Here is an 18147-nt window from a genome sequence, read left to right as displayed (position 1 = left end):
AAAGTGGTGAGGTTGAAGGGAACCGTAGGGAGCTGTCTGCATGGTAAGTGAAGAATTCGTTATTTTTCAATGAAGAATGGACATAGAAAGAAAAAAACTAATAAAATAATAAAGGAATTAAAAAAGTGTAGTGACTACGTGGACTTCAATAGAAGTAACAGACCCACACACGGTGCATTATTAAAAGATGTGATCATGTGTACTCACGCTAATTACCCAGTGATCTGGAAAACATTAGATTTCTTTTGTCCCCTCCAGAGAGAAATAAAAACATACAGAAGATTGCAGAGAGGTGAATATCTACCAATGGCTGATCCTTTCAAAAACTTATGGCATTTTCAGGGGCAAACTTGGAAATTTCAATACTCAGGAGCCCACATCTCCGTTTCCTGATCTAGACCAGCAGCAGAGATTTGGAGTTGCCTGGCCAGGCCTACTGGCCAGGAGTAACAGTGACACTTCAAACAGCCGAGGCTCTTGGGGTCCTTTCAGTCGACCTCCTGTCCAGGTTGGACTGTTTCCATCTTTTGCTCTGGAAGTGCCTACATGAGTCACGAACTGGAGGCCTGGTGGCATGTGCTGTGCTTGGTAGGAACACTGCTCCTTAAGATTAAACTTGTATAACTTCCTTCTATTTTTGTTACAGAGTTGCAGATATCCCAGAATGGCCCCACACTTAGTAGGTGGTTGCGTGTGACCCTGGGCTCCTGATGCTTCTGCTTCTAACTGCCGGAGAGTGCCAGGAATGCAGCCTTTCACCCAACACCCAACTTCCGCAGGCTACGCAGGGATCATGCGTGTAGGCAGGCACTCTACCAACAGAGCAAAATCACTTTAAGTGAATTAACAGATGTACTAGAATTTTTTTTTTAAACATCAGCAAAGAGAAGGAAGAGTTAAAATTACCAATCAAGTAGAGATGCAAACTACTGGTAAAAACTCTAATTTAAAAAGTCTGTCATTCAGATTCAGTCTTCTAAGCTGTGAACCTGGGTGAAGTAAGAGCCTCGTGCTCTTATTCTGGGATGGGCTCTGTATTGATCCTGTAGGTGACGGTTCAAGATGTATTAGCCCCTCCCCCTCAGTTAACGAAGTGGGCATATACCTCCCACCCAACACATACAATAGAAGCCAAAGTTCATACATGACAGGATTGGTGGAGGACAAGGCTAAAGAAAACTTTTAAATAAGTTGACAAGAAACATTTGGTCCGGAAAACAAAACAAAACAAAACAGTCCCAACACTTTCAACGGTCAACAGGCACAAAACCGCACAGCTAAAACCCAGACTATATTAAAGATTGCATTTCCTCACAGACAGGAGATAAAGTAAAGGGGAAAACGGAGATCACATGCCCACAGAACACTTGCGCCCAAAACAAACGGACCCTGAGGATTTCAAGGAGGAGAAACAGTACCTTATAAGTAACTGGTCTTGTCTACACACAGCGGGTCCCAGAGTCCACTCCTTTAACTGTCTACTGCTTTCAGTTTAACGTTAATTCTGTTGGCAAGAAAGTACAGAGCTCGTCTGGAAAATATTGTTTGGACGTAAACCTTTCCTTTCAAAGCAGTGGTAGCTATATTTAAGTCTTCTTGTAGACGGGGCTATAAACTCTTCCTGTAGCTAATTTTCTTTCTCCTCCTTCCCTTAAGACTTACTCAGTATCCTCCTATCCCATATATTGAAGAAAGAGACAGAGAAACGGGGGTGGAGGGGGGGGGAACTTCTGCAAGGAAATATACCTTAAATAATGTAGTATTTGAGCATTTGGAAAAATAGCAGAGTACAAAGGAGACGAAAGAAGCCTGAAGCCCTGTGCTTTCTCACTCTGTTAACATGGAAAGTAAAGTCCGGGGGTGGGGGTGGGGTGGGGAAATGAGGTGGGGGGGCGAGTAGAAAGTTTGCTTTGAAAGCCATCAGTCAGGCAGCTCCATTGTTAGTGGCTCCATTCATAGGTGAGGGTTCGCAACTACCAGTTCAGCCATTGCACAGCTCTGGGCACCTGTGAAGAAATTATCTCTCTTTTTTTTTTCTCTGCATCATTATAAAGCCCACCTTTAAAGCTGTTGACAGGGAGCAATGAGACAATCAGGATGCGAGAACCCTCTGTCTCAGAGACAGCATCTCCCTCAGCTTTTAATTCCTTATTATTGAATTTTCCCCCAGAATTTCTGCTCTCTATATACATAGGGAATTATGTTTTTCCAAGACAGTTTTGTGATTCGGGAATTTTCCTTTATGATGGTTTTTACTATCCATTAGTCTCTACAAATGCCACTTCAGGAAGGGACTCTCATTTAAAAGGGGCTAGATTTTTATCTGTAGGAGGGGGAGGAGGGAGGGAGGGAGGGAAAGAGAGAGAGAGAGAGAGAGAGAGAGAGAGAGAGAGAGAGAGAGAGAGAGAGAGACAGAGAGACAGAGAGAGACAGAGACAGAGAGACAGAGACAGAGACAGAGGTTTAATGGCTTCTGAACTAGAAACATCTTAACTCTTTGTGTAGGTTGCATGTGTGTGCATGTCTCTATGTATGCACAGACGCACATGCACATATATGTGGGAATGTATGGAGACCAAAGGGCAACCCTAGTAGTATTTCTCAGTTGTTTCTTATGATGGCATCTGGCTTAGAGGTCTGTGACAGCCCAGGCTGGCTAGCCAGAGAACCCCTGGCATGCATTTGTCTCTGCCTCTTCAATGTTGGGGTTACAGAACCAGACCATACTGCCAGGCTTCTTAATGCATGGCTTCTGGGGATGAGCATAGCCTCTCTTCTTTACAGGGCAAGGACCTTATCAATGGAGCTACTGTCCCTCCCCAACAGGCTGCTTCTTCCTACCTGCAGTTTGTCCAGACATTTTCCACCATATATGCACACTTGTTTATTTATGAGTGCAGTACATGTGTGTGGTGAGTAACTGTATTCACATATGCATAGGGGAATGTGTATATTTGTGTGAACACGAAACCTGAAGCCAGAAGTTACAGTCTTGTGTCTTTCTCTACTGATTATACACACATACATTTGCTGCTTTAAGCCCATGTATCTCACTGAACTGGAATCTCACTGATGATTGGCTAGGGTCTGAACTGGAATCTCACTGATTGGTTAGGCTCTGAACTGGAAGCTCACTGACTGGCTAGACTCTGAACTGGAAGCTCACTGATTGGCTAGGCTCCCTCACCCGATGAGCTCTATAGGTTTACCTCTCTTTGCCCCCTGAAGCTTTGGGGGTTACAGATATGTGTGCAAAGGCCAGACTTCTGTAAGGCCTCTGGGTGCTCACACTCAAGTCTCTATGCTTGTGTATAACAGGCACTTTGCCAGCTGAGCCCATGTGTCCAGTCTCACGTTTTGCCATCATTACTGTGATTTTATATATGTGATGCTGGGGATCAGTCCTAGGAAACCATGCATGCTAAGCAAGAGCTCTACCACTAAGCTACACCCCAGATCCATCATATAACACACACACACACACACACACACACACACACACACACACACACGGCAATAGACAAGAGCTGAAGCAAGAGGATTGCCAAAAGCATGCATATATGCGTATATATATATATATATATATATATATATATATATATACACATACGTGCAGTTCTCAAACCTTGAAAAATAAGACGTTGAGATTTAACACATGAGTCTTGAGAAAGAAATCTTGCATGTTTTTGTTTGTTTGTTTGCTTGTTTTTGACATAGTGGCAGAGTTCCACTCTTTTCATAACTCCCAATCACGCCTAATTAAGTACCATGCCAAGGTAAATTCCAAAGACATTATCACATGGTTTCCAGGTCAAGTACGGGGCATCCAACACACTCACATATACTGGTTGTGTTTTCTGGACATATTCTTATTTGTTCTGTATTTCCCGAGATTTGCTCATCACGTTGACAGTTGCCTTATGTCTGACAGAAGCAGCCAAAGGAAAGAAGAGTGAAACTTTGCATGAGAAGTAGACCATGAGGTGAATGGTAGACATGGGTAGAATGACACCAAGGGAGTCAGGTGCTTCACACAGCAAAAGAAGGACAGTGTGAGGAGAGGCATGCACAGCAGGCCACTGACAGCTGGAATAGGCTGAGCCACAGATAATGTAACAGATTACACCAAATCCGAGAGCCAGTGGCTCTCAGTATAGGTTAAGCAAGATGGCCAAGTGGCAATTTGAGTGGCCAGAACAAGCAACAAGAAATTGACCTTCAAACCAAACTTTTGGCGTGGCATGCCACGGGAAGGGAACACGTGCTGTCAATATGTAATTTCTATACAATCTGAAATAGCACAGGTTTCACAACCATCTTAGAAAATATTTTTGTGCCTCTATATTTAGGTCTCTGGGACGCACTCCAGATTGCCCTGAGTTGCAGTGTGCTGGGTTCAGAGTCCAAGGGTGACTTGAGGGAGGAGTCACTGTGCTTCGGAGTCTACACTCACCATGTTGACTCTGAGGGGTTCTTACTGAGGAGAGGAGCCCTGGGGCAGGCTTTGGGCACAGAGTGTGCAGGATGAACTGACCCACTCTCCATCCCCTCTCGGCTTTTGGAGGACTAGAAGGAAGTGTATGCTGTGTGCTCCAGAGCTCTCATCTGGTGGAAAGGAGGTGGCTACATAGCAACAGGTCCCAGGTCACACTGCTCTAGGTTTGGGGGAGATCTCACACACTGGGGACTTTCACACTGTAGACTGGTGCATAGAACACTGCCTCAACTTCCTCTAGTCAATTCAGACTTCAACTCTGTCTTTTCCAGCATCCCCTTACAGTGCTTCCTACATCTCAGAGCACTGCCATGGGTGTCTGATAGTTCCCTTCCCAGCTTCCTGGCATGCAGCCTTTGCTCTGCCTCAGTGCTGCCGAGCTTTCTGTCACACTCCCATCTCCAGTTGCCTGGTGATGCTCAGTGTGTCTCTGCTTCATTCCTTCAGAGTTTCCAATTGTACCACAGGTAAATCCAAGTTCCTAATTGTGGCCTCCTGCATGACTTAGCACCTGCTCATCTTTCACCTTTCCTTCTGAATTTTCCCAACTTTCTGCTCATGCGCCGAGACTGTTGCTTCCGCAGATCTCCTTGCCATCCAGGACTCATCTTGTAATGCCACCTCCTCAGTGAAAAACAGCCCCTGCAGCTAATATCATCCTCCTATGTGGAAACGCCTTATCCTGTTTCTATAGATTGTTTTCATGGCATTGCCGTAATCTGAAACAATCTTTCGTGCTTTTGGAAGATACCTTTTCATCTGAGTACTATTGGTTTTCTGAAATGAGTTCAGGACCATATCAGAATATAAACAGTAGCAGATTTATCTTTAAAAAAAAAAAATCAAAGTGTCAGTGTTGAGAACAATATAATATAAAATAGAAGTTTAGAAAGGGTTTCTTTAATTTTTTAGTAGTATTACTTTCCTGGGGTCTGGGATCCTACCCTTCAGTGAGTAGACATTTGGGCGTGCAAAAATAAAGCGTGGGATGATTCATGTCTGCACTCACTGCACATGCTCCTGTGGCTAAGCCACGAGGAATCATGGGAAGTAAAGGTGGATTCCCACGGGGCTCTAGAGAGTTGCAGCTATATAAAGCCATCTCGAAACTCTTGAGCTTGAGCCAAGTCCGATAAAATCCTTGCCTCACCAGCATGTCCTCTACGGAGACACACTGTGCACCTAAAGGCCTTTAAGCTCCACGACATCCCTCCTGAATCGCCTGAGCTGCACAGCAGCAGTTTATGACACTGAAGCCGAAGACAGCCTGGAAACAACTCCATCCCATCCAGGTGGTTTCGACATGCTGCTGTTGCCTGGCAACGGTTCAGGAACAAAAGCAAAATCCTTGCACTTGAGACATATGCATTTTAAGTGAAAAGGGAGGAGATGTTGGAGCAATGAGCTCATGGGTCATCAAGTCCTGTCTCAACTTGGATCCACATGGATTCCAAGCTTTCTGGTGAGCTGTGAATTAGATTTCCTCTCCAGTCTCCTGCTCCACAGCTTCCTAATTACCTCTTCCAGTGAGTCAGCTCCTCTGGATCCTGGGTCTCAGGTTCACTGTGAGATGATGTCATTGGCTCAGGGCACCTGGACCCAGTCCCATGAGAAAGGTGGTTGTAGCATGGCCATGCAGAGTGACGATAGCTCTTTCTTAGGGGAAAATTACTATCCTCATGCACCGAGCCTCCTCCCAGAGGCCCCAAGGAGAGGAATGGCTTCCCTTATGTCTGATGCCACTCAGGAAAATAATTTCATTTAAAGTATAAAAATGCTGTGTGTCCTTTTCATGTGGCATTTACCATATATTAATATAAATTTATAAATGTCAGTTATTTGCTCAGTGAATCGAAATTTATTTATTGTTTATCTCTTTGGACATAGACTTGAATAGATTTTGATGTTAACAATTTTTCTTTCTTGTTTCATGACTAATTGTATTGTTCTGTATTCAGATGACTGTAGAAGCTCCTCCTTTCTTTCCTGGAAGGCATTGATGCCGAATTTAAGGAAGTTGTGGAAGGTGCCTTGCGCGCGCGCCTGTGTGTGTGTGTGTGTGTGTGTGTGTGTGTGTGTGTGTGTGTGTGCGTGTGCATGTGTTTGGGTGTGTGTGTACTCATAGATCCTGTTAAAATACTTAAACTTTAGACATCGGAACAGTGTGTAGACCATAAAAGAGAGAATCACGGCCTTAAGGGGGCATCGATGTGGCATGAGACAAGGTTGGATGTAGCCAGAGAAAGCCTCTATGAGAGATAAAGTGAAAATGCATTCTGAATGTAGGAGTGGATTAATATTCTGGGCAGGGCACGGGGAGCACTTGGGTCACTTTAAGTAGTTCCATAAAACATACAAAAACGAAAATGGGCAAATGCTATAGTTTTTTTTTATTTATTTCATTTTTCATTTATTTGACAGAGTGTCATGTAGGCCAGGCTAACCTTAAAATAGCTCAAAAGAAAAAAGTGTGACTCTACTTTCAAAGTGCTGTGATTGCATATGTGTCTCCACCACACCCAATTTGGGCTGGGTCTAAATCTGGGGTGCCATGAATGCTAGGCAGGCAGTCCAGCATCTTGGCTACATACCCAGGCCCCATTTTGTTGTTTTTAACAAAATCTCAATCGTTTGATTTTGCCAATAAAGACTCCGGAGCTAAATGCTAGAGTGAAAGCCTGTTAGCTCAGAGAGGCAGAGGAAGAACCCGGCCAACCTTCCTCCTCAGCTGACATCCCAGAAGGAATCCCCTCAAACAGAATGTCCCTCCCTTCTACTTCCTGTGAGTCTCTCTATCAGTCCTCCCTGACTTCCTCTTCCTCTCTCTGTTTTTTTTTTTTTTTTCCTTAATAATCCCATGTTCACTTCCTGTCAACTGGTTGCTTGCTCTGCCTCTTGACCTATGGTTGATTTATTTAATCTGTTTACAATATCCAGGCAGAAAGTTCTTGGATTACAGCTGTATGTGATTGCTGAGCCACACCACAACCAGAAACAGCTTTTTTTTTTTCCAGTAAACAACACAGTCTCGGCATACACAATGTGATCAAATATCCTGAAACACCATTTTTCCTTCATAGTCAACGACTGATAATCTAACCATTTTTTTTAAGCCACTGAACAATTTCCATGAGAAAGATATTCTATGTTTAGAATGCCGAGTCTCAAGTAATCCAAGAGGAAGAAGTTTCAGGGACAACCTCGACCGTCATCATCTCTGCACCAGGCGAGACACTGTGGTAACCTGGAGTTAGGCAGGAGAAACGGGGCAATGGCCAAAAGTCTCAAAATACATTTTGAGAACAAACATACTTCAAAATCCCTGTGGCTTGTACTGAAGACTAAACAGTATGAGAGTGAGATGCATCCGTATTTAATAAATCCTTATTACATGAGAGACATTTCTCAAACATCATCACAGACAAGGAGACAGGCAAACAGCTTGAAAGAGAATAAAACAGACTCTGAACTTACATTCGTCTAACAGTAAATACATATACAACACATGCGTGTGCACCATGTAGATATACATATACACACAACAATTAAGGAAAAAAACAAGGCTGTAAACTTTTACAAATGAAGAGGGGACTATGGGATGGCTTGGAGGAAGGGAAGTGAAGGGAGACATGACATAATTCTAATCTCAAAAAGCAAAATAACCTTTAAAAAATCTCATTCTTTACATTAAATTGCCTGTGTCTCTGACATCAATTTTGAACATTTTTCAAACTTGGACGCTGAATGACAAGACTGGTAGTTATTAATTGTAGTGTAACCTGCCAAAGACTCAAGAGGCTCCCCAAGCAGAACTGATCAGCTTTTCACAGCATGACCCTGTTCAGATGGAGGCTCAACACACAACGTAGTTTCTATGCAACTCTGTATCCAGCTGCCCTGCAAAGCACAAATCCTACATCAAATTCATCTTGGTAATCTAATTATTTTGTAAGCCTGGAGGCCTTCTCCCTACACTTTGGCAAGACAGCGGGTGAAACAGAGTGAAAGTGGACTTGGCAGATAGCCTCGTTCAATCAAGTCAGATACTGTTTTGAGTTACAAGGAGTTTGAAGGATAATTCACTTTCAATGACTGGAGGAAGTCAAAGGTAAAAATCTACGACCCTGAAAATAGAAGGAGGCAGGTACGGCCACACAAGAAAAAACACTGAACTTTTCCTTAAAGGTGAGTGAGCATTATCTTCTATAGCTTGTTTTGATCCCACTGTGGGTGTGATACTGTTTAAAACGCCACCTGTTGAAAGTAAAAAGAGTCTCCACATCAATTACAGTGGGATCCAAGTAAAAACCAGGCCTGTGATGGGCAAATCTCTATTTAGGAGTTCAATTCCCAGTACTGTATCCACCTTCACCCTCCTTATCACCACCAACATCGGCAGCAGCAGCAGCACCAACACCGCCAACCGTCATTGTCTCATCATCGTCATCATCATCGTCATCATCATGAGGTCATAGGACTTACAGTAACCAGCTTAAAAAGTAAGGCAGGTCAAAGTCAACACTTGGGAATTCTCATAGTAGCTGCTCATGACTCTTTAGCAAAGGCCACAGCAATCAAAGCATGTTCGATTTCTTTTAGTGTCGTAGCTAACTTCATTTAAAAAATGACACTTCTATTGCTCTAACCAAGGACAAAACAAGTAGTAAACATTGAACCCCTACTTTGATCTAACCAACGGACAGGACATTCTCCACAGTTATGTGGAGCGTGGGGACTGACTCTGACATGAACTCTGGTGCCTCATATTTGACCACTTCTTCTTGGTGGGGAGGCCTGATGGCACTCAAAGAAAGAATAAGCAGGCTACCAAGATGAGACTTGATAGCCTATGACCATATAGTGGGGTAGGAGGTCCCCCTTGTCATAGACCTAGGGGAGGGGAATAGGGTGAAAGCAAGAGGGAGGGAGGAATGGGAGGATACACGTGATGGAATAACAATTGAGTTGTAATCTGAATACTTTAATAAAATAAAATAAAATAAACCAAAAACCAATAACCAAAAACCAAAAACCAAAAGAATGACACTTCTTCATCACCTTGGGGTCCCAGATACAGGGTAGGATTCATAGTTTATCTGTCAGTGTGACTGGGCCAACAAGACTCAGATAGCCCCTAATAGGTTATTTCTGGGAGTGTCTGTGACACTCCTTCTGGAAAAGATTAGTCTTGTGTCAGCTGATGAGCCAGCTCTCTCCACTGCAGTGGGCATTGACCACACCACTGAGGACAGAAAGCTGTCAACAGACAGAATGCCAAGTCTGCTCGCTATCTCTGTTTGAGCTAGGGCATCTGCCCACTCCAGCCATAACACACTGCTGCGTCTAGCTCTCAGACATTGGAATCAGAAATGGGCATGTACCACCTTCCTGCCTCTTGGGCTTAAGGTCTGGGCTAGCGCTTTGCCACTGGTTTTCCCAAGCAGTGTGTGAACAGTGGGTCATAGGGATGCTTAGCTTCCAAACTTGGGAGAACCATCCTTTTAAGTAAATGGCTTTACATATCTCTATGTGTCTACACTTCCCATATTGGTTCCTCCAAGGAACCTTAATAGCTATATAGTGTCTGTTCTCTCTTATAAAAATAATGTATTTGAATAAACACTTAGGCGATAAAATATGAAGATGGTGATGGTAGGTGATAGGGACTCTTCAGAACGTTTTGTTCATTTAACGTGAGCACAGGCTTACTTTTTTTCCCAATGTGTTAAATGCCAGTGAGTCAAAATTAACAAACACCAAACTGATTAAAATGCCAGCCATCTCCAGCTACGTTCTTGAATGTGTTTTTAAGATGAGAGCAAGCTTCCCTTGCCAGGCAAGACAAGGAGAGGGCAGGCAAGCACGGGCAGTAAGCACTCCCAGCTCTAGGAGGGATATCATCCGAACTTAATTAGGTTTCTAGCCTTAGTTAAGTCAGCAGCTAGCAGCACGACCTTGGACAGGACACCACACTTCACTGGGGCTTAGTTTCACTTGCATAAAAATGCAGGGATTTAATAAGATTACTCTGAAGGCTCTCTCGTCTGTGAAACTAGACTATGCTCTGAAATAATTATCTCCCACATGTTTTAAATTTGCTTAAGGCTCATTTATACTTGAAGATTGAGAGCATAGTTGTTGCGTCACACGGAAATGAGACCAGGCAGTTATTGACAAACTACTGCGATGCTAACGATCAGAGTGAGTTTTTACGACTCCCAGGAATATAAGCATTAGTGAGAAGGGAACCATCTCATCTTTTTAGAGTAAAACATGTCTATTAGAAGTTCTTAGGGGACAAAACATCAGACACAAAATGCTAAGCCATATTACGCTTAATAATTCTCAAGCATTAAGTTTATGTAAAGTCCCCAAACACACTGAGGATGCTTTGCTGGGTTTACACAGGAAAAACTATTTTCTCCAGCAAGGTAAAGCCTCCTCTCACATTCTCATCTCTCATAGTGAGAGACTGGCTCCACATTTACAATACAGAGCGTTGGACAAGAACAGAAGAGGCCTCCATGAGGTTGGTGGTCTTTGGTGAGTTCTTTTACAAATTTGGAGGTGGACAGGCATGCTTCTGAGTCAGAAAAACACATTTCCTTCAGTGTAGCCAGCTGCCAGGAAACTGGACTGTCATCCCAATTTATTTTGGTTCCTTTTCACCAGAGAACCAATGTATAAAAGTAAATCACTATATAATGTAAGAATTGTCTGCCCACACTGATGTTACTCTTGAAAATTAGCCTCTGTCAACAGAAGGTGACCTCTCTCTCTCTGTCATTTCTCACTTAAGCTGCCCTTATCTCTATGCATGGGCACTTGCACTTAAGGCACATATGTACATATGTATACCCAGAAATCTGTTTAGTTTCAATTTTGGGGGGGAAAAATTTTCAACTTACGCCCTTTAAAGGTCAGAAAAAACCCACACAGGTTTTCTCTCATCAAAATCTCTCTCTACTATTTTAACCCATTGAACTTGTTTGTACAAAAGAACAGATGGTCGTGAAAAATCAGTGCAGAGGGTGTTGTTTGTGGCTCCAACAAGATGATTAGTGATGCGAGTTCTGTAATAAATGTTTTGAAAAACAAAATGAACGAATCACATGATGAGACTCATGTCACCAGTATGGGAGAAGCCGCCACATATGAGTTACCTCCTCTTACAGCCATTTCTTTCTCTTTTTTAAACATCAGGTGTTGAATAATGACTCATTTGAATGTCTTAACCATTCTGTTTTCTGTACAGATACATCTGTTTAGTAGGTAAAGAGTGTATTTTCCCCGCAGCCAGGGAGCAGAAAGTCTGACGTGAAAATATGTCCCCTTTTCTGCATATACTAGATTCTACATATCTCATCACCATCTTAACTAAGGATGGTCTGTTAGTGCCAAACCCTCTGTTGACTACCCAGGACAGAAGATTAGGAGATGGCAACTTGTTTTATTTCAGCTTAATTCTCAGACTCTGCAGGATTCCGTATGTGAAGAAAAAATAGACTTTTCCTCTTGGTGTAGGGCAGCCGCTTTAACTTTAGTTGACTCGTCTTTCTGATTCATATTTTCCTTTTGGGTTTATAAAAGTCTGGAGTCTGCCTTTGCCTTCCTCAGTTACGATGTGCTTATTTCTGCAGTTGCATCACTCTGTCTTAGAGTGCAAGGGCTCTGGGCTCACATTCTTTTAGTTCCTATCTAATGAACAGCACTGGGGGCCTGTTGGGTAAGTCAGATTTCTATCTTGTTTTCACCCAATCTTAGATTTGTATCATCAGTTTGCATTCTCTATACCACTCTCCTTTGTTTTCTCCTTCCTTCCTTCCTTTCTTTCTTTCTTTCTTTCTTTCTTTCTTTCTTTCTTTCTTTCCTTTTAACTGTTTCACTGGGGGTGAACTATTTTGCTGTAGGGTGTTTGCAAACTGCCAAGCCATTTCATTCTACTTTGTGTACAGTTAACATGGCAGCACCATTTTCATTGTCTATTTTCCCTAAGCTGATGAGTGTAAATGTCTCTGACATCCTCTCACCTCAGAAGAACCCTGTTTATTTTTTTATTCAGAATGACGATGATTCCTTTGGAGTTGGCACATTTCTTTGGGAAAAATCACTCAATAGTTTCAAGTTTAGGACAATGTCCCTCTGAAGACTCACTTCAAAGAGCAAAGTTAAAAATGAATTTTAATTACATAAGTGTTGCAGCGTCCCGAGAGGCTGTGTGCTGTAGTCCTCAGATCACTTAGCAAACAAGGATAGACGATAACCTGATCGCACAACAACACAATTCAGTAGCAGCTGCTCTGTCTCTGGCCTCACACTGGGCATGTTAACATCTGATAGAAAAATTTCACTACAGTAAAATACATTTATGAAATATTAGAAGACTTTTTGGGCTGGAGAGATGGCTCAGTGGTTACGAGCAATGTCTGCTCTTCCAAAGGGTACAGGTTTAACTTCTAGCACCCACACGGTAGCTCACAACTGTCTATGACTTGAGTTCCAGGGTATTCTACACCACTACACAGACCTTTATGCAGGCAAAACACCAATGCACATAAACTTAAAAAAAAAAAAGACTTCTCACTCAGTTTTCTTTACATTCTAGCTGTTTGGTGGCACCTTACATGACAAAGAACAGACACCATTTTCCTTCTTCTGGCTACTCAAGTTATTTTTGTTGAGACTTTTTTTTTTTTTTTTTTAATGCTGTCAGGGACTCTTTGCTAAAGTGCAAAGGAATGTTGGTGTTTGGAGACAAATGTCTTAGTCCCCAGAAGTCCCAGCTACACTGTAGGCTTTAGGGAATTACAAAAAGAGGCAAAAAAGCCCATGAACTGGTTGGTTTGAACACAAACACAGGCAGATGCAGCGTGCGTGCTGTTGAGGAGAAAGGTCATCGAGGACATAGATAATAAGAGACCTTTGAGGATTCCAAATGAGGGGCTGGGAATCTATCTCAGGTGTAGACGGCTTTGTCCAGCCAGCACAAGGCCTCATTTCTGTTCTAGTATCAGGGGTGAGACTGCTTTTGCAAAAGGACAATTACACCAAGAGAAGATCGACTTCTGTCCAGTCAGAATGGCTGGCGAGCGCTCACAGGTGCTCTTCTTCCTAGAGAGCCATTGTTCGCAGACAGAGAACAACAGTAAGAAAGCATCTTTGATCTCTTTGGTGCTCACTGTGGCTTTATAAGGCTCTGTGAAAGATGGGAAAGGAGGGACCCCCCCCCAACTTCTGTAAACAGCTCTGCCTAAAACAACCCCTCACATCCTGCTTCCCAGTCAATCCTGAGCTCCTTGGCCTGAGGAGCTGTACCAGACCAGTGTTTCGTCTGCTTAATGATATCAAGAGCGGTTATCTCTACAAAGAACGAAGGGGTCACTAATCACACCGCAGTGACACCATTACTTCATAACGTGGGAACGCATTCACCCATTGTCAGTTTTCCTTCTGCCTTCCAATGCTGCGACTGCCAGAGGGAAGCTAAAATGCACGTCCCCCAACTCCGAGCCATGGTACCCAGACTGGTGGATTCTTTCAGCATCTCATTGTGGAATGAACTCTAACCACAGCCAGAAGAAGGGGAAACACTGAACTGAAGAAATGAACACTTGACCTAGAGATCTCTTCACGGTGAGAAAGGGAACCATTTGGAGTGGCATTAGTAAATGTCTTAGCCTTTGGTGAGACAGAAAATGCTGAACTCAGTCGTTTTTGTTTAATTTGTGAATCTGTTTCCTCACAATTCCTCCAATTCACTAGGAGTGAAAACTTTACACGAACAGACACAGTGTGAAATGTGTGTAGATGTGGAAACGACTACTCTTCTCTTATTTAGATGTGGAATGTTCCTGTAAATACTGAGCCTGCTTATTTCTGCGCTTGCATTTTGTAACGGGTGTTAGATATGGAAAAACATCGTATGTCTGGCAAGAAGATCTAAACTTATAATTTTTTCGATAGTACTTTAATAAAACACAGCACAGAGTTATGAACACTTACGGCCATCTTAGCATCACAAGCAACACTTCAGAAGGGCAAGAGACACGTATTTAAAACACACTTCACCTTCCAAACAAGAACATATAGAGGCCAGTAGGCCAAGAGACTGGCAAGTAGACAACGGGATGCCTTTTCTGCCCCTGAGCACTGCGGAACCTCTCAGTTCCTCTCACATGACACATTCAGGGCCGCTCACTTAGGCCTGTTCCCCCAGCTCAGCTCTAGTCCGTGTCCCCAGGAGGAGGTGTGTCCTGCCTAACAAGCGGTGGCTCCTCTAATAGCAATTGAGTGGATCTAATGCCTTCTCTATAAGGTGCCAAGCTAACAAATTTCATCACTTGAAAAAATACAAGAAGCAGCAGTTTTATGAGTGTCCGGGATACCCTAGTTGGTCATTCTTGCAAATAATATTAAGTTGGAAACCAATCCAGATGGCCATATTCAGGTTTTATTTGTGTGTGTGTGTGTGTGTGTGTGTGTGTGTGTGTGTGTGTGTGTGTGTTTAATGGAAGAAAACAATGGCTTGGCTAGTGTAGAGATTGCACATGGTCTATCCAAAGAGCTTTCTGCCAGCGCATGCTTTTTCTGTTGGATATCAACAACAAATCATTCTACTTGATAAATAGTAGGTTGCTATAAAAGGCAAGAATTTGAGTGATATACATTTAAAATATTGATATATTGTCTAGAAGATGCAAAAACTGAGCATTAAAAATGTTTTATTTTAAACATTAACAGAGAACCCAGTGGCCTCAAAAAAGACTTAAAAGCTATTCTGCCATTAAATTTTAAGTATGATTCAAAACAAACAAAACAAAAATGCTCTATGTTTTGGACCATGCCACTTTGGATTTATTATTTTTTCTTTAAAAATGTTTGAACGTTTTTATGGTCACGGTTACACAATGACAGAATACATCTCTTACTTGCAGGCACACATGGATTCCTTACATCATTACTTAAGAACCTGCCTCCCTGTCCCTGGGGGGCAGTGTTGAAGGGCTCTGGTCATGCATGAGGGGAGCAGAGCCTGGTGTGTAACATTCAGGGTTTTGAACAGGGCAGACAGAAGAATCTCGGCTCTCTACTCATGAACTCTATCTATGACTTTGGGCAAACTTGCCTTTGGATTTCATCATTTAAAAAAGAGTGGTACTATTTACCTTACAGATCTGTCTTTAAGGGATGAGTTGAATAAAATATGCGAAATTCTTATCACAGTCACATTTACACAGCAACACTTCTGTGGATAATGCTATTCATTATTAACAATAGCATTGTGCTAATTAGCTTTGATACAGAGTAGAATAAAATGTTTAGAATGCTGGCAGTAGGTCAGATCTTTCCTTTGGCCATGTTCTTGCTTTATCATTCTCAAACACAGAGTGCCAGTCCTGTGGACCTGAGTGCCATGTGACATCCTGTGGACCTGGGGCAATGCACTCAAACAATGTCAAATACATTTAAGTGACATAAGCATACTACATGGGTTGGGTTTTTTTTTTTTTCCCCATCAAAGTAGAATGAAATGTCTTAACGAAAGCTAAGATTTTCTTGCAGTATTATGGTTAAGCATTTCCAGCATGGTTTGGAGCAATCATCTTTTCTTAAAGAACCTTCTCATCCCATCACCTCTTAACCCCTCAAATGGAAGACCAAACTCAAAACAGAATCTTGAAACGATGCCTAGTAATAGGATGCATTTCTCTGTACTAGCTGTGAAATGTTGCTATGGCCAGAGGCCAACTGGATTGGAACTTGAAAAGAGACAATAGAATGGCTTAGAGACATAAACAGGAACTTTGGGAATAAAACAAAACAGTGCCTGCTGATCCTAATTCAGGTCTTACTATGGACTGCATGGTCCTTCTCCCTTCAAACATCTTTAAAACAGGCGCTGGTCTAACGAAAGAAGAGCCAGTTCCAGAAGGTTTAAACCTTGTAATACTTAGTGAGTTACAATGAGGTGACCTTTTACACACAGAGTTGTTCTAAGTAACGGCCACCCATTGTATATTTTAAATTAACTATGCCACACCCAGTCTTTTTACACCACTGAGAAATAGTAAATGTCCTCAGCGCTGAAGATGCCGCTCACCCTGATCTGGGTGCCACACAGTGTCTATATGTATCCAAGCAGCACACTGTAACTGTTACATTTGGTCAGAAATAATAGAGCAGCAAGAAAGCCTGCTCTTGTCTAGCAAGGCTTCTGTTCCTTCGCTGTTGGTTTATTTCCCATTTCTTCCCCTCACTTTCACCTTCTCTCGGTCCCAGCTTACAGCTTAGAAAAACAGCAGAAGAATTCATTCACATAAATGAAGAGCCAATCCAATATATAGGCTCCTATAGGCTCCCATGCTCCACGGTAGGCAGGGTCCTTTGGCGTGGACACCTGTGATTAATTGAGGAGAAATGAGGGTGGGAGAATAGAGGATCCCAACTACCTGAGGTGTCAGTCCAAGCAGAGGCTAAAGGGAAGTCATTTCAAGGGCTGGAAACTCTTTCTAGGGCATTTTCACTGCACTGATAAGATCTGGGTGTATGTTCCTTTAGCTTTGGTCCAGCCCAGTGAGGAACGCCAGGTCTCCACAGCGTCTGGGTGGAGCCTGCAGCCTGTTAAGGAAGGCTTCCACAGCAGCACATGAGCACAAGGGCTGGCCTCCCCTGGAGAATCAGGCTATCCTTCCCATTCCTTCCTTCTTCCTGCTGACATTGCTTTCATGATTAAAAAAAATACTCAGCTTTATAGAGAAAGACTAACTTACAACAGAAAATGGACACACAGCTAAGGAACAACTCGGAGAGCAACCAGAACACGGTAGGTAAACATCTGTCTAAACTGGAAAGCAAAAGGCTGTATAGGACACACAGTTAGGCTGTTCAGTTCCTGAGCTGCTTGGGGCAAGTCTGTAAGAATGGCTAAAGTGATGGGCCGCCTCTCTTCCTAGCCCCGTCCTTCTCAGCTTCTCAGTCTCCCTGTTTCTTGTTAAGATAACAATTACTGTCCAAACAGCATCCATGGTGATGCTTTAACCAACTCCAGGCCCTGTTCCAGAGGTAAAGTCTCACAGAGGTTTTGGTTCTGTTCTTGTTTGGAAGCAGATTACTCAAATAACAGAAATGAAATGGCATCTCTGTCACTATAGGAGATGTCTAATGTTACAACTAAATAAAAAACACACTTTAAAAATACTGTCTCCTGAAATCTGGAATTTTGTTTTCATTGCAGTGGAATGGAATGGTATTTCAAATGGTTGAAACATTTAGCAACAAGGAGTATAAAATTAGATTTTTACTGTGTTCAAGTGTATAGAGTATTTCCCAAACTTTGTATCAAAACTCATAGGTCTCCAGCTGTTGCCTGCGTGGTGAGCATCAATCGCAGACCGTTGAGAAACTGCAATCCCAAACCAGTTAAATTTGACTCGACTTCAGTTCATCCAAGGTTTACATTTTCTTATTTATTTATTTATTTTTGGATTAAAATCAGATGTCTTCCTCATCAGCATAGCACTGTGACATTTCATTTAACAATTCAATTCAACTAAGCATGTCATCATGTAATTCAGTAAATCCAACTTTTTCAGAAGAAATAAGGAAGTTTATTTTAGCTTGAGCAAATGAAGCCAGCAATTTTTCAGCAATCT

General features: G+C 42.5%; 1 protein-coding gene across 2 annotated transcripts in view; it reads right to left on the bottom strand.

The window, feature by feature from the left end:
- The window catches only part of Arhgap24 (Rho GTPase activating protein 24), a 310110-nt gene that overhangs the window by 159348 nt on the left and 132615 nt on the right, over positions 1 to 18147 (bottom strand). The window contains exon 1 of one of the 2 annotated variants that reach the window (XM_051170762.1): positions 1419 to 1689. The exons of the other annotated variant lie outside the window; for it this stretch is intronic. The gene's annotated coding sequence lies outside the window, so the exon portion shown is untranslated. Of the gene's footprint in view, positions 1 to 1418; positions 1690 to 18147 lie in introns of those variants that run through there. 2 annotated transcript variants of the gene reach the window in all.

Source organism: Acomys russatus, chromosome 28, assembly GCF_903995435.1.
Source record: "Acomys russatus chromosome 28, mAcoRus1.1, whole genome shotgun sequence".
In the NCBI taxonomy this organism is placed as follows: domain Eukaryota; kingdom Metazoa; phylum Chordata; class Mammalia; order Rodentia; family Muridae; genus Acomys; species Acomys russatus.
Note: the sequence above shows the minus strand (reverse complement) of the source record. Positions and strands in the feature narration are given on the sequence as shown.